This window comes from Equus caballus, chromosome 24 (assembly GCF_041296265.1).
Source record: "Equus caballus isolate H_3958 breed thoroughbred chromosome 24, TB-T2T, whole genome shotgun sequence".
Lineage (NCBI taxonomy): Eukaryota > Metazoa > Chordata > Mammalia > Perissodactyla > Equidae > Equus > Equus caballus.
In genome coordinates this window covers 60185268-60199427 of record NC_091707.1, presented here as the reverse complement: position 1 = coordinate 60199427, position 14160 = coordinate 60185268, and the positions used below count along the sequence as shown (strand labels likewise).

Here is a 14160-nt window from a genome sequence, read left to right as displayed (position 1 = left end):
AGCTCTGGGAGAGCAGCCCCTACCCCCACCATCTCTGCTGTTCCCATTTGTTCCAGGAGTTAATCCAGAGGAAGCACCTTGATGTTTGGGCTGAGCTGGGCTCTCACTTTGATCATTTTACTTTCTAACAATATGGAGAAACTGGAGACCTGTCTCTGTGTGTTTATGTGAGTCTTTTCTTAAGCAAGGTTTCTCTCTGTTTGCAGGTGTCCAATGTGAGTTGCAAGTAGTGGAGTCTGGGGGGAAACTCAGACAGCCTGGGGGGTGTCTGAGACTCTCCCGCAAAGGGTCTGGATTCAGCATCAGTGACAATTATGTAAACTGGATTTGTCAGGCTCCAGGAAAAGGACTGAAGTGGGTGTTGTTATTAGAAACAAGCTAATAGTCACACAACAGCATACACTGCAAGGTGAAAGGGGGATGCCCCATCTACAATAGAGAATTCCAAAAGCATTATCTATATGCAAATGGACTGTCTGAAATCTGAGGTCGCGGCCATGTGTTACTGTGTGAGAGACACAATGAGGGGAAGTCAGAGCCCAGACACAAACCTCCCTGCAGGGAGACAGGAGGCCGTGGGCTGCAGGGGGCGCTCAAGACCACGAGGCACAGAGTCAGCCCCAGGAGCAGGTGCAGAGAATGTTCAGGGCTGGTTTCCTGTCAGGGTCTGCGGCTTCCTCTTCCAACAGTTTCTCGGGGAGTCTCTCTAGATCCACGTTTCTGTGCTACTTATCTCTCAATTAGAAAAGTTTGCGTAAACTGATAAAAAGTTTATCACGTGCATAAACGCAGGCTGCCACCTGTGAAGGGAGAAATGGCTCTGTCAGTGGTCACCAGGATCAGAGTCCTGAGGGAGCTCAGGGGACCTGGCCATTCTTTCCATTCAGACCCAGAACAGAGACCTCAGTGGGCTTCCCTGAATAGGAAGGGCTTTTGTTCAGATTACGGCTGAGAGAGAGTCTAGGCCCGGGTCAGTGACCTGTGAAACCTGATATATTTCACGTCTGACCCTCCTCCTCATGAGCAGCTGTGCACGTCAGACTCAGAACTGATCTGGTTCTTTTTCTGCTAATCCATTCTCTTCCTCCCTGGGCATTGTTCTCCCATCTCACTTTGTTCCTTCTGCTCCCCCACATGGAGGATATGATTTCTTTGGTCTCCATCCCAAGACTCAGGCTTCATAACTAGGGCTCAGGTGTGGGTCAGGCTGTGGCTCCTGCAGCACCTGGGAAAGGCTGAGGGGACTTTCTCAGTCTCCATTGACCAGGACCCCCCCACTGTCCACCGCATTTGGACTCATCTGAGAAATGCAATTTCACATTAGTAGCCTGGATATAATGATAGTTTGCCCCAAATTGCATGTAAATACAGAATTGATCTTGTTCTGCTCCAACTGTCAGTGTCGCCTCACTCACCTATGGCTTTGGGGAGAGCTGAGGATGGACAGCCTGGTGGGCTAGGAGCTCTGTGGGACGATGTCCAGGTCTTTGTGGACTGTGTCCTTGTGGCTCCACCACGATGACAGAACACCCCAGAGCTGAATCATTGCTGCAGAAGTGACTGCCCCAGGTGACCATTTGGGCAACCGCTCCCTGCTCCTCCCTGTTCTGCTCTCCCTGACTCTCCTCTCGTGTATATTCCCTCTGTCCCTGAATATAAAGGTGCTAATTTTCACGTTATGCCATCACTATGAGGAAGGAACACTTTTCACTTACTGAATAAGGATTTGATTTGGGTCTGAACCACATGTGCTTCATGAAGCAATTCTTCCAGATTTACAGTCCCTGCTGAGGAAAGAGGCTGACTGGTATTCGCAGAAATGGTCATCCTGTCCACGTGAGTAAGATAATGCCCCTCTGCTGAGGTCACTTTTGTTAGCATCCCCGTGGGACACCCAATCTTCACGTTTTCCATATATTCAGAGATCTAGCCATATATCTCTTCCTCAAATATACTCAGATTTTTTTGAGCTAAAGATCTGGAAAAAGCATGAAGGAGGACTGAGAATGAAATCCATGACTAGACCTATCTTTAGGAGAAAATTTTGAAAATACAGCAAGAACAAATGAGCTAAGTGTATTTAAGAAGTTGGATAATGAATAAAAAATAGCAGATTATTATTCTTACAGAAATATTTTAAAGTATTATTTTCTTTATACTCATTTACATTCCCAAAAAGTATCAACCAATTTGATGGCACACTTAGTGAGCTAACAAGAGGAAAACTTGCACACATCGAATCAACCTGCTATACCTCAATTTTTGCAATTGAATAGGACGTTGTAAATGCTGCAAGGTGGTCTCGTTGTCCCCATGTTCCTCTTCTCTTCTTAGAGCAAATCACTGACATTAAATGTGAGTTATTTCCTTCCAAAGTCTGATGGATGGAAAGAAGTCTTGATAACGTGTCTGCACCATGCAGCCTATGTGGCTCAGGGTGACAGCTAGGGAACGCATCACTTCCACAATTCCTAACCAGGACATCTGGTGAGATGAGCCCAATTTGGTATCATGAGCAAAAAAGAGGACACTTTCCTGTTACAGAATTGACCTAAAGATATGGGAGTCTTTTAAAGCCATTCAACTAGAAAGAGTACAAAAACTGGAATTGTGCCTTACTTAGAAGTGCAGTGGTCTGCTCTCACTGTCATTAAATTCTGAACTTTTAGGAATGGACCCTTCCTATTGATTTACACTGGGCCCTAAAACTGTGTAGTCATTTCTTATGATCGCTTGAGCTTTAGACCCATGTAGAGGGTCTTTGATGTAATGCCTTGTCATCTTTGGGGATATTTGCATTAAAATGGTTAGTAATATGTTGGGTGTGATAAGAAGGTTTGAGATTTTCAGTTTAAGTAACTCCAAGTGTTAGGATTTTTCTCTGGGTTGTATAGAAGAAGCAGCATTTGGAGCTTCCCACAGAAGAAGCCTCCTCTTTTATTCTGAAGAACAGTTTTACACCCACTACTCATGGGGAAGGTCCAGGATCTTTACTCAAAGGTGAACAGCATTACGTCACTCTGTCATCTAAGCTATTTCACCTGTTTAGATGTTTTTGTTGTTTTGTTTTTTTTAATAGAATCTAGCCTACTCTAGTCGACCCACATTATGTCTTGGATAAATATGAGTGTATCTATGGTATCAAATAAAAACAGATCATGAGAAAGGTCCAGAAGAATCCAATTACTAGATCCACTAATTGACAGATGCCTTCACACAGCACTCTTTGATACACACCCCCAAAATCAAAGCCTGGACCTCAGCCAAAAATAGATGCTAGCTGAACCCAGAGTCTAGAGAGGAGTTCTGGAGCTTGTGTCCTGGCATGTTCAGGAGTGATGAACAAAGAGCTCCCTGAGCTATAACTGTGTTCTCCAGGCTTCCCTATGATTTGCACCACAGGGTAAACATCCTAAGCATTTCCCCCAATAATTTAGGGACTGACATGGGGCAAGGTGCCACTGGTGGGAATGCAAAGAGGGACTTGAACTTTGGAAAATCTTCCCCTCTCTCATAAGATCTAACATACAAATGCGATGTGAACCACCCATGCCAATTCTTGTTATATAACCAGGGACATAAGAACTAACGTTCAATGCGTATGGTTAACAATACTGTACTCTATACATAAATTTTCTCTAAGAGAATAGGTCTTGTGAAAAATCTTATCACAAAAAAAGAAGGAGGGAGGAAACTTAAGAAGGTGATATTTTCATTGATGTTATTAGTTGTGATGATTGGTTCACGGGGGTATACTTATCCCCAAACTCACCAAGATATATACATTAAATGTCTCCAATTTGTGGTGTCAATTTGTACCTCAACTTAAAAAACTTACAAATTATGTGTACACACAGAAACCTGTATTCAGCTGGTTATGACAGCTTTATTTATAAGCAATACAGAGCAGAAGCAGCCAAGATGTCCTCCAACAATGGATTGCTATTTAGTAGTTAAAAGGAGAAAAAAGCAGCACATGCAAGAACATGGATGGATCTCACATGCAGGGCCCTACATGAATGAACCCAACTCCAAAGTCCACACGCTGTATGTTTCCATGCATAGACCATGGAATCTGCAAGACTCAAGGGGCGTCAGGACAATCAGTGTGTGCCAAGGGCTGTGGCATTGAAATGGGATTGACGAGAAGTGGAAATGTGGAAATGATGTATTTCTTCAGGCTGATGGAAGTGTCCACTAACTTGATTGTGGTCTTGGTTACATGACTGTTTTTGCTTATCATATTTATATTCTACTTCCATAAAAGGCTAATGATCTTGCTTATATACAATCATTAAGAAAATTCTAATAGAAAAGTTTTGTTTGAAAACTGCGTAATCTGGTCAGTCTTAGGGTGGTCATTTTTCAGTGACTATGCACAGTGGATTTTTCTATAAGTAGATGGGTAGATGATAGATAGATACATATTCAGTTCAATTAATGAAAATCACAATTTTGAACGTAGGACTATAGAGTTGAGCGGCTGAGATGGAATAGATGTCACAGCCATTTAGAGAATGAAATCAAGGTAATTGATGGCTAGAGTCTGGGAAATTCTGTCTACGTCGGATCTTTAGGCATCACCAATTATAATGAGTATTGTTGACCAAAGAACAGCAAACTCATTGATAAATCCTCAGGGAAGGACAGAGAATTACCTGAAGGAGGACCACAGATGATGGACACAAGGATGCTCCTGGTTGGCAGACGGATTGCATGGCATGAGATTTGAAGAAGCCATACACATTAAAGTAGAGGGACAGTGATAAGGACACAGCAGGACAGAGCTCTTGTTCCTGAACATCCCAGAGCTCAGGACGTCCTGGGACGAAGGATCCGAGAACACTAAGAAGAGGAAACTGCAGGAACCCTTGGGAGACGGGTCTGTTCTGTAGGGGTCTCTCTGGTCCTGCTGGCCACAGGTCCCAGACTGATGTGCAGGTGCAGAGGGAAACTGGGGAGTTAGGGGGCAGCTGTTGGAGTTTTCAGTTTCCTTTCAACAAGTAAATCAATGACTTGGGCCCACCTCTACTCACCTATCTCTGAGCCCCAATTTCTTATCTAACAGCACATACTGAGAAAATTAGACAATTACTGCTTGCCATCATCAATTGAAAATTAGGAAGATGCTCAGTTTTCATTAGTCCTTGGTTCTATTTTTATTTCTTCTCCAGTTCAAAGTGTGATTCTTTCTGATGAAATTGGTTACGGTCTTCTGGCATATCTTGAGGGTGGTCTTAAAGGAAGAGTGGTCACAGAGCCTTAGACAAGATTACACAGCCTCCAACTTTAAAGGAGGCCTTTCTCAGCTTCCTATAAAGAAAATATAGCTACTCAGCGATAATTAATGTGACAGTGTTTGACATGAGGGGAAGAGGGTTTTGAGAGCTCTCCTTTTTGTTTTTACAATGATATATATATATATATATATATATATATATATATATATATACATATTTTCAAAAGTTAGCAGTAATATATCTGTTGCTGTATGAAAATATGACTTTCAAAAAGGTAATAATTGTGGATATCTTGGTGTATTTCTATGATTTTGATGAGCTGGTTAACCATGATGCCAAACCCCTGAAATGTCTTTGTCATGATTCCTAAATACACTTGCATGTGTGTTTGGAGTCACACATCTAGCTCAGCCTCTGCCTTTCAGGACTATGAATATTACCTGTGCAATTTCTTGTTAGAACTAGACACCCAATGTTATATTCCAGTACCTTCCGGGGTAGCCCCCATTCATTTTTGACAAGGCAAAGGTTGTTTAAATACCATCCCCTCCTTGCCTGGCTACTGAAGGACTGTGTGCTGTGTCAAAATCATTGTTACGAAGGTTTTCTATGAAACAATTCCCTCCCACCCATATCCAGTCCCTGTGTTAATAGCCTTGCATCAAGGGAGGACTCTGAGTTGCAGAATCAAAGAAATGGATTATTATACAAGCAATTTATTAAGACATTGCCCGTAGAAACAGTCAAGGATGTGAAGTCAACAGGTAAGGGGAATAGAAGGAGATGAGCACAGGTGTCACGTCTACAATCCCACAGAGGGGAGCCTCCGCCTGCCCTGCAGAGGGACTCGGGATGAACAGGGCTCAGAGTTTCCACCCCTGAGATGAGGGAGCTGGGGTTTCACATTCCTGCTCGTGTGGCTAAGGGCAAATAAATGTTGACCCTGGGTGGAGCATATCCCATTGAGTGTGTCAAGAAGACATGCTGGGTTTCAGCTGAGTGATGCATTGAGGATACCTGCGTTCCACCTGAAGTTTTCAACATATAACATGTTTTCCAATCACAAGTGCACAATATGAATAGAGCACAAGGCCCAGCTGCAACTCATGTAATACAACAATATAACAAGGTAATAAACTCTCAGCCTGATGAGAACTGCACCACACAAGAGATTACAGGGAAAGACGAAAAAAGCTGACCTGGGCTCAGCATGGAGGAGTCAAAACCCAGATCCTCAGGGTATGGTTGATATTTAGGCTGAGGCTACAGCAGTGATGGAGGGGAAGAGGCCTGACAGAAGGCAGCTTTGGGTTCAGAAAAGCAGAGAGTCCTGAAATCTGTTTAACACAAGCCTCAAATCCCAAATGTCTTCCCATCCTAGACTCAAGACACACCTACAATCAAGAGAGAGATGCCCACAGATTCCCTGGAAGGTCTGTGCACTCTGATCTCAGTCGCCCCAACTTATAAGGACTGGGCTCCCCACATGCAAATTTCTCTTCAAGCTCGAGGATAAAATCCACTCTTGGGCTGTGGGAGCTCACAGCTCTCTGTTCAGACAGGGCTGAGGTCTCTGGGGAAGGCGGAGCTCTGGTCTGGAAGAAGATGAGACTCTTGTGCCTTCTCCTTTGCCTGGTGATGGCTCCCCAAGGTGAGTGTCTCAGATGTCAGACCTGGGTCTCTGGGGATGTTTATGACTTCACACGACTGACAGGACTGATTCTCCTTGTCCCCAGGAGTCCTGTCCCAGGTGCAGCTGCAGGAGTCGGGCCCAGGACTGGTGAAGCCCTCACAGACCCTCTCCCTCACCTGCACTGTCACTGGAGCCTCCATGACAAGCAGCAGCTATTACTACTGGAGCTGGATTGCCAGCCCCCAGGGAAGGGGCTGGAGTGGATGGGGAGCATAGCTTATAGTGGTAGCACTAACTACAGCCCATCCCTCAAGAGCCGCACCTCCATCTCCAGAGACACGTCCAAGAACCAGTTCTCCCTGCAGCTGAGCTCCGTGACCACCAGGGACACGGCCGTGTATTACTGTGCAAGAGCTGAGTATTACGATGCACACAGTGAGGGGAAGTGAGTGTGAGCCCAGACACAAACCTCCCTGCAGGGAGACAGGAGGGGCTGGGCTGCAGATTTTGTCAGAACACCAGGGGGCACACAGGACCCACTAAACATAGAGATGGGACGCAGGGGCAGGTGCAGAGGGTGGGGATGGGATTTCCTGTGGGATCAAGGACTTCCTCTCCAAGGTCTCAGCTGCCCTCAGGGACATGTCAGTTTCTTCTTCTGTCTGTAATTTCTCATGTTCTCAGTGCAGCCAATAAACAAGGAAGTAACATAGTCTGTTGCAGATGACATATCACCAGGGACTAGCAACCTCTCCTTCACCTTCCTATGGATCCTGTTTTTTCTATCTTGACAAAGACAACACACTGAGGGTTGTCATCATCCCTGGGAAACACCAGCACAGTCCAGGCACCTGCGTGCTGAGCTCATCTTCTCTCCCCTCAGACAGGCACACATTGACTGCACAGGTTGTGAGCATCCCCCTAGGACATCTGGCCCATGGGGTTCTCTGTTCTCCCTGCTACAGTTTAAGATCCGGCTCTTTATCCACTTGGATGGACCCTGAGGATCAGGGATCGACCCCTTCTGTAGCTGTCCCTCAGTCTCCTGGATGGAAAAGCAACCTCCCTAGTGGGATGCAGCCCTCTGGTTTCCCCAGGAAACCAGCATGAGGATAAGCAGAGGGATGAAAACCCACCACACATTTGCTGGGCCATGTTCTGGGTGGGCCTCTGACAGCAGCCCTGGGGCCACATCTCTCAGCCTCCACAGGGGATCGACCTGGAACATGGGAACCAGCTGGACCCAGTCCTGGTCCTGCCCACTCTCTGCTTCCCTCCAGTATCCCACAGAAACCCACCCACAATCTCCCTCTGTTTTCTATTTCTAAATTGTCACTGAATGTCTCCTAGACCCTGAGGCCCATGGGCTGGAGCCCTAATCACTCTTATCAGATCCCCCAGCAAGTGCAGACACAGAGTGAGGCTCAATAACCAATCTCAACAACGAGGGCAGAGGCCTAAAGTGGTACTGAAAGGGGAATCCACAGAGTAAAATGTGTTTCAGAAGAAAAATGAAGTGTCAGAAACAAATATGATGACACAAAAGCCTAGCCCATGAAAGACATGTTAAAAAAACTTACGTTGGAATTTGAACTTAACTCTGTTGCTCTGTAAAAAGGATGAGAAATCACGCCATAGACTGAGCTAAAATTCCCTCTGTGGTTGTTTCCTCTGTTCCTCTCCCAGTTCCTATTGGTTTCCACTAGGGTCTTAAAGTAATGGTTTTGGTGGGTTTCTCTCTGCAGTTTAATTACTTAGTATTTAGAGGTGATCAGTGAGGTGGATCTGGATACACGTCAGAGGTAGGTGTCTTTCCTCTCTCCCAGACAGAACTATCTTGGGGAAGGAGCTCTTTAGGATGCGTCCTGAATCCTGGAGGTAAACTATTTAAAGGGAATAGAAGTCTCCCTAATTCTATGTCCTGAAAATTTCCCACTACAGCAACTTCACCACACTCCACTTCAAGAAATCCGTTAAGTATTTCTCCGTTATACTTGTTCTCGTTTATAAGCCATCTGGCACTCTCTGCCCCAGATAAGCTATTATTCCCATACTGTTTCTCTTGTAAACTACTTGTTTGTCTCCAGATTTCAGTTTTGTTTGAAATATAACTTCAATTATCTGATGTACTGAAGACAGTTCACTCCATTGCAGTTTTCCGGCATAGTTGTCGTTGTCCTACTATGAGGAGGAACAATGTTGTCTTCAGCCGTGTACAGCCCACAGCTGAGGATCCATTATATTTGTTATGTCAGAATCTGGAAACAATCCAAATATCAATCAGAAGCTTAACAGACAAATGCATTGTCATACAATCATTCTTGGAGTACTTCTCCTCATTACAGTCTGTGAATGCTTGATACACAGCAAAGTGTTTGTTTTCACAAACAATGATATTGAGTGAAAAAATACAAATAAGGCACACACTATACGGTCCATTTACATACATTTTAGTAAAGGAAAACTAACCTAAAATAACACAAACATCAGGAGTTGGTGTCTACTTGTTGGGTTAAGGGAGGAAGTGGGAGGAGGAATTACAGAGGACCAAAGAGAGACTTTTCCTGGTGATGGATTCCTTCACAAACTTGATTATGATGATCGTTCAGAAGTGTGCACATATGTCAATGCTTAACAAATTGTACAATTGACATATGTGTGGGTTATTATACGTTAATCATGGTTCCCTATAACTACTAAAAATAAATTGATAATTAGTAGGGAAAGGTTGACAGAGTCATATATACTGACACAAGATATGTCAGAGACTCCTGGAAATACACCTATGCGAAAACTGGTCCTCCCTACATTCTTTCAACAAACACTAGAATGCAGCAAAACTGACATATTCTCATCACAAGAAGGGGGTTAAGCAAATCTCTCTGGCAAGTTCAGCTCTGTCGTGGAGCTGGTTCAAGAGAGCAGCTGGGTCCAGGCAGGAGCAAAATCCTAGATAAAGGGCTCACGCTTACCTCATATGTGCTCTCAAACACATCACACAAACTGTCTACAGTTTTGTTCGTAGTTTTTCATCTGTAAAATGGAAGTAAAATTGAGAGCTGCATCATATGTTTTGTGGGTATATGTAAAAATGAGTAAGATAATGAGTGCTAAGTGTTTATAACACAGCAACCTCATAATAAATTATCATATTTTCTAAAAAGTCCTCATTGCCACCAAACTGCCCCAAGACATTCACTTCTGCTCTGGGGCACCTCTCTTAAGGTGCCTAAAACAGAGCTTTCTTTATTGATAGAGGACATGCAAATAGGGCCCTCTCTCTTCTGATGAGAACGAGCCCAGCACAGACCCTGAGTCTCTGGGAGAGGAGCCCCAGCCCCAGAATTCCCAAGTTTTGCTATTCGGTGATTGGAATCAAATACAGAGCACTCACCGTGGAGTTTGGACTGAGCTGGGTTTTCCTTGTTACTATTTTAAAAGGTAAACAATGGAGAAAGTTCAATATTAACTACGGGAGATTATGTGAGTGAGAGAAGCAGCGGATGTGTGAGTTTCTGACCAAGATGTCTTTGTGTTTGCAGGTGTCCAGTGTGAGGTGCAGCTGGTGGAGTCCTGGGGGAGGCTTGGGGCAGCCTGGGGGGCTCAGACTCTCTCTTGTCCAGCCTCTGGTTCACCATCAGTAGCTACTGGATGGGCTGGATCCACCAGGATCTACGAAAGAGACTTCAGTGGGTCTCAACCTTTAGTAGTATGTTTAACACATACCATGCAGACTCTGTGAAGGGCAGCTTCATCCTCTACAGAGACAGCACCAAGAACACACTGTGTCTGCAGATGAACAATCTGAGAGTCGAGGACACGGCCGTGTATCACAGTGCAAGACACACAGTGAGGGGAGCTCAGTGGGAGCCCAGACACAAACCTCCCTGCAGGGAGACAGCACCGGCTGGGCTGCAGGGGGCACTTAGCCCCAATAGGAGGCACTCAGGGCCACCCGAGCAACATGCAACCCACTTATTCCGTCTTTCAGCCCCAGTGAAACAGGCCTGCTTAAACCAGTTTTCATTCTTTAAAAGAAGTTGTTCATGATTCAAACCTTGCTCAATAACAGAGGCTGCACTTGGCATGTGCCAGGCGGGAACCCATAGCCCCAGGATGACTGCGGCCTTCAGTAAGGAAAATCTGGCTCCCAGCAGCCCTCATAGCAAGATTAGAGGCTGAAAGCCATTTCAATGATGATAGGAATGATTACCTCCAGCACAAATGTCAATCTTGTCCCAAAAACAAACTGCAGGATACGTTGACATGAGCAAATCCAAGTTCATGGCAGCACTTGAACATCCCTGGTGGTGAAGGTGATTCAGGGAAGAAGAGCTCACTCCAGTTAAGTGAGCCAGGAAAGCTGTTCTCAATTATCATAGACACTGGGGTAGACCCAGCTTGGTCTCAAATCAACGCAATTTTCACATGTAGCTGCTGCCTCACAAACTTTGAATATCCAGTACTTTAGACACGAGGTAAAGGAGAAGGGAAGTGGACGGGAATGGTTGTCTGACAGCTGGGGCCCCTGGATTGGTGGTGAGCATGTGATAAGTGTACAAACATCTCTGTGTAGAGGGAGGTGGCGCTATTCTCATCCTGCTCTGCTGCCTTGTCCCCCAGGTGACCCTGCAGAGCGTCCTCACCTGGGTCAGCTGACGACTGTGCAGCCTCCTCCTCCTCCAAGTTCTCAGGGGTCTCCCCTCGCAGGTGTACAGTCTCCAGGGACTTGTCTCTAAGGATTCTCAAATACCAAATTACCAGTACTTTCCATACTCTGGCTTACACAGAACATAAGTACAAGCGTAGAGACACCCATAGGGGCTGTAGAAGGACTAGGGTGAGCTTCAACTCCTTTCCACTCACAATGGCTGAGTTCCCCACATGCAAATTTCTCTTCAAGCTCTAGTGTAAAATCCATTCTTGGGTTGTGGGAGCTCACAATTTGCCAGTTATTATGAAATATTTCTTTTGTATTTATAAATAAATTGACAAACATATATTTATAAATAAACGTATATGTATTTTATTAAGTACTCATTTATTTTATTGATTTATTTCATTTAATTTGCATTTAAATTTTACTCTTGTGCTTTCATAGTTTTATAGCTCATTTTTTAAACTCCTGAATAGAATTTCATTGGTTAGATATAACACAGATTGTCCATTCACCCATGGAATAACATTTTGTGGAATCCAGATTTTGATAGTTATTAATGAAGGTACTATAATTACTTATATTTTGTGGACATAAGTTTTCAATTTAATTAGATAATTACCTAAAGCTATGATTGCTGGATCTTATAATAAAAACATTGAGGTTTGTAAGAAACTGCCCTCAGTGATAATCGTTACGGTGAGAACACTCAGCTGACCCAGTGACCTGGCTGGGAGGAATCCAGATGCACAAGATAGGTCCACACCGGGGTGGATTCAAGGTCCAGCTCTCAGTCCTGGCTGAGCAGCCAGCCAGCAGTCAAGACCAGCTGCCAGACCTGTGAACGCTCCTTTGGAACAGATCCTGCAGACATGCTTTCAGCACCTCCAGAGAGCACTTCATGGGTAGTAATGGGCCTGCTCTTCCAAGCCCTGTTCAGACCACAGAGTGGAGATCAGTGCAAGGGACTCTTGTTGTTCTAACCTGCCAGTAGTTGTGTCAACGTCTTGTGCAGCGATTGACAACTGGAACAGATAGGAATCCTATTTCCTCACATGGAATCCTATTTCCCCATTTCACACATGAGGAGAACATGGCACACTTGATTAAGTGACAGGACAGAGGTCACACTGTAGGTGGTAAATGCTGGAAACAACCCCAGATGGTCCAAGTCCAGAGCCCAAGGTGTTTCCTCTTCATAATTCAGGGAGGACCCGGGAGCTCACAGTAAGGACATTTGCATTTTACCCAGTAGGAAGTTTATGTGCAGAGAGAGAAAATCATCTTATTTACACTTTAGAAGGACAATGTTGACCAGAGCGATGAAAATAGTTAGTACACAATAGCAACAGTAGACGTCATGGAAGATGTTGATCTGGACAATTTGGCAGCCACTCAAGTATGTGAGGTGAAGATTGCTCAGTCAGTCCTGCAGAAAGCAGCTTTATGAGCCATTGGGTTTTCTGGAATTACCAGGACACCTAATGCTGTCACAGCCCACACTGTTAGAACCATCCTGCTCTGTGTTCGTTAGACAGGCTCACAGGAGACTGTGCTGCGAGCTATCCTCTTCACTGTGGTGAGGAATAACAAGTTTTTATGGGAAAATAAGTTATTATCCGGTGATTCAACGCCCCAGCAAACATTGGCCCAAGGAGGCCCTGGTGTGAACCTGAGTCTACTTGAATGCCCCCATTTCTCATGCAGAGATAATAATACAGATTAGAGTTAAGTAGAGAATGAGGGGAAGATGGGCCCTTGGGAGGCTGAATACAAGGTTCTAAGTTTGAGAGGAAGGGGAGGAATGGGGCTTAATGTGAATGACAAACGGGGTTAAAGACTGAATAAGAAGAGACTCTATTACTGCTGAAAGATGACTAATATGAATTCAATTTCAGAACGGGGGAATCAGTGATGACCTGAGGGGACTAAATGCAAGGGTGATATCCCTAAGGATCCATTAGGGGACTCCCTTTAGAGCAAAAGGGAAAACGCTGAAATTGGTTATAATTTCTCACATTTTGGATGCACTTGAGTCTGTGTGGAAGGGAGCTTTGAACACAGGGTGTCTATGCTCCTCTCTAAATATTGAGAATGAGTTGTTGGAGTGAGGCACAGACCCCCATTTTCATCCAGTCTCTGTTTCATGATGTAGGGGTCCTTCAGCATGAGCTCTGGAGTTCTGCCCTTGTCCAGTATTTGCTTCCCAACCACCTGTTGCCTGCTGATTTCTGATGCTCTGTGTTCTGGCTTATCCATCTCACTGAAAGTTCTGAATCTTGACTCATTCTTGATGATTGTCTGACCTTCTTTGTATTTGTCTCCACAGGAGTCTTTCATCAGAATCCAAGGTCTCTGAGTACCTGCAGAGTTGAATTTCTGTCCTGTCTGGGGTGCAGTATAAAACTTCTCCAGATGAAAACTCCTCCAGATGCCCTCAAACATTTATATTGCTGTGCTTGATGTCACCTCAGCCCTTGGGAACTGGGTTGTGGTGCCCGGGATAAACTTGGGCATGTTGGGAGTGGATGAAAATCATGGTCCATGGAAAACAAATAAGAACTGAGAGGGCATGGCCTGAGAGTGGACAGGGTGTAAAGAAATAAAGATGGCTTTCAGATGTGTGATAG

General features: G+C 44.7%; 1 gene segment (V, D, J or C); it reads left to right on the top strand.

Annotated features, from left to right (window-relative positions):
* The window catches only part of LOC102150085 (Ig gamma-2 chain C region-like), a 550048-nt gene that overhangs the window by 188562 nt on the left and 347326 nt on the right, over window positions 1-14160 (top strand).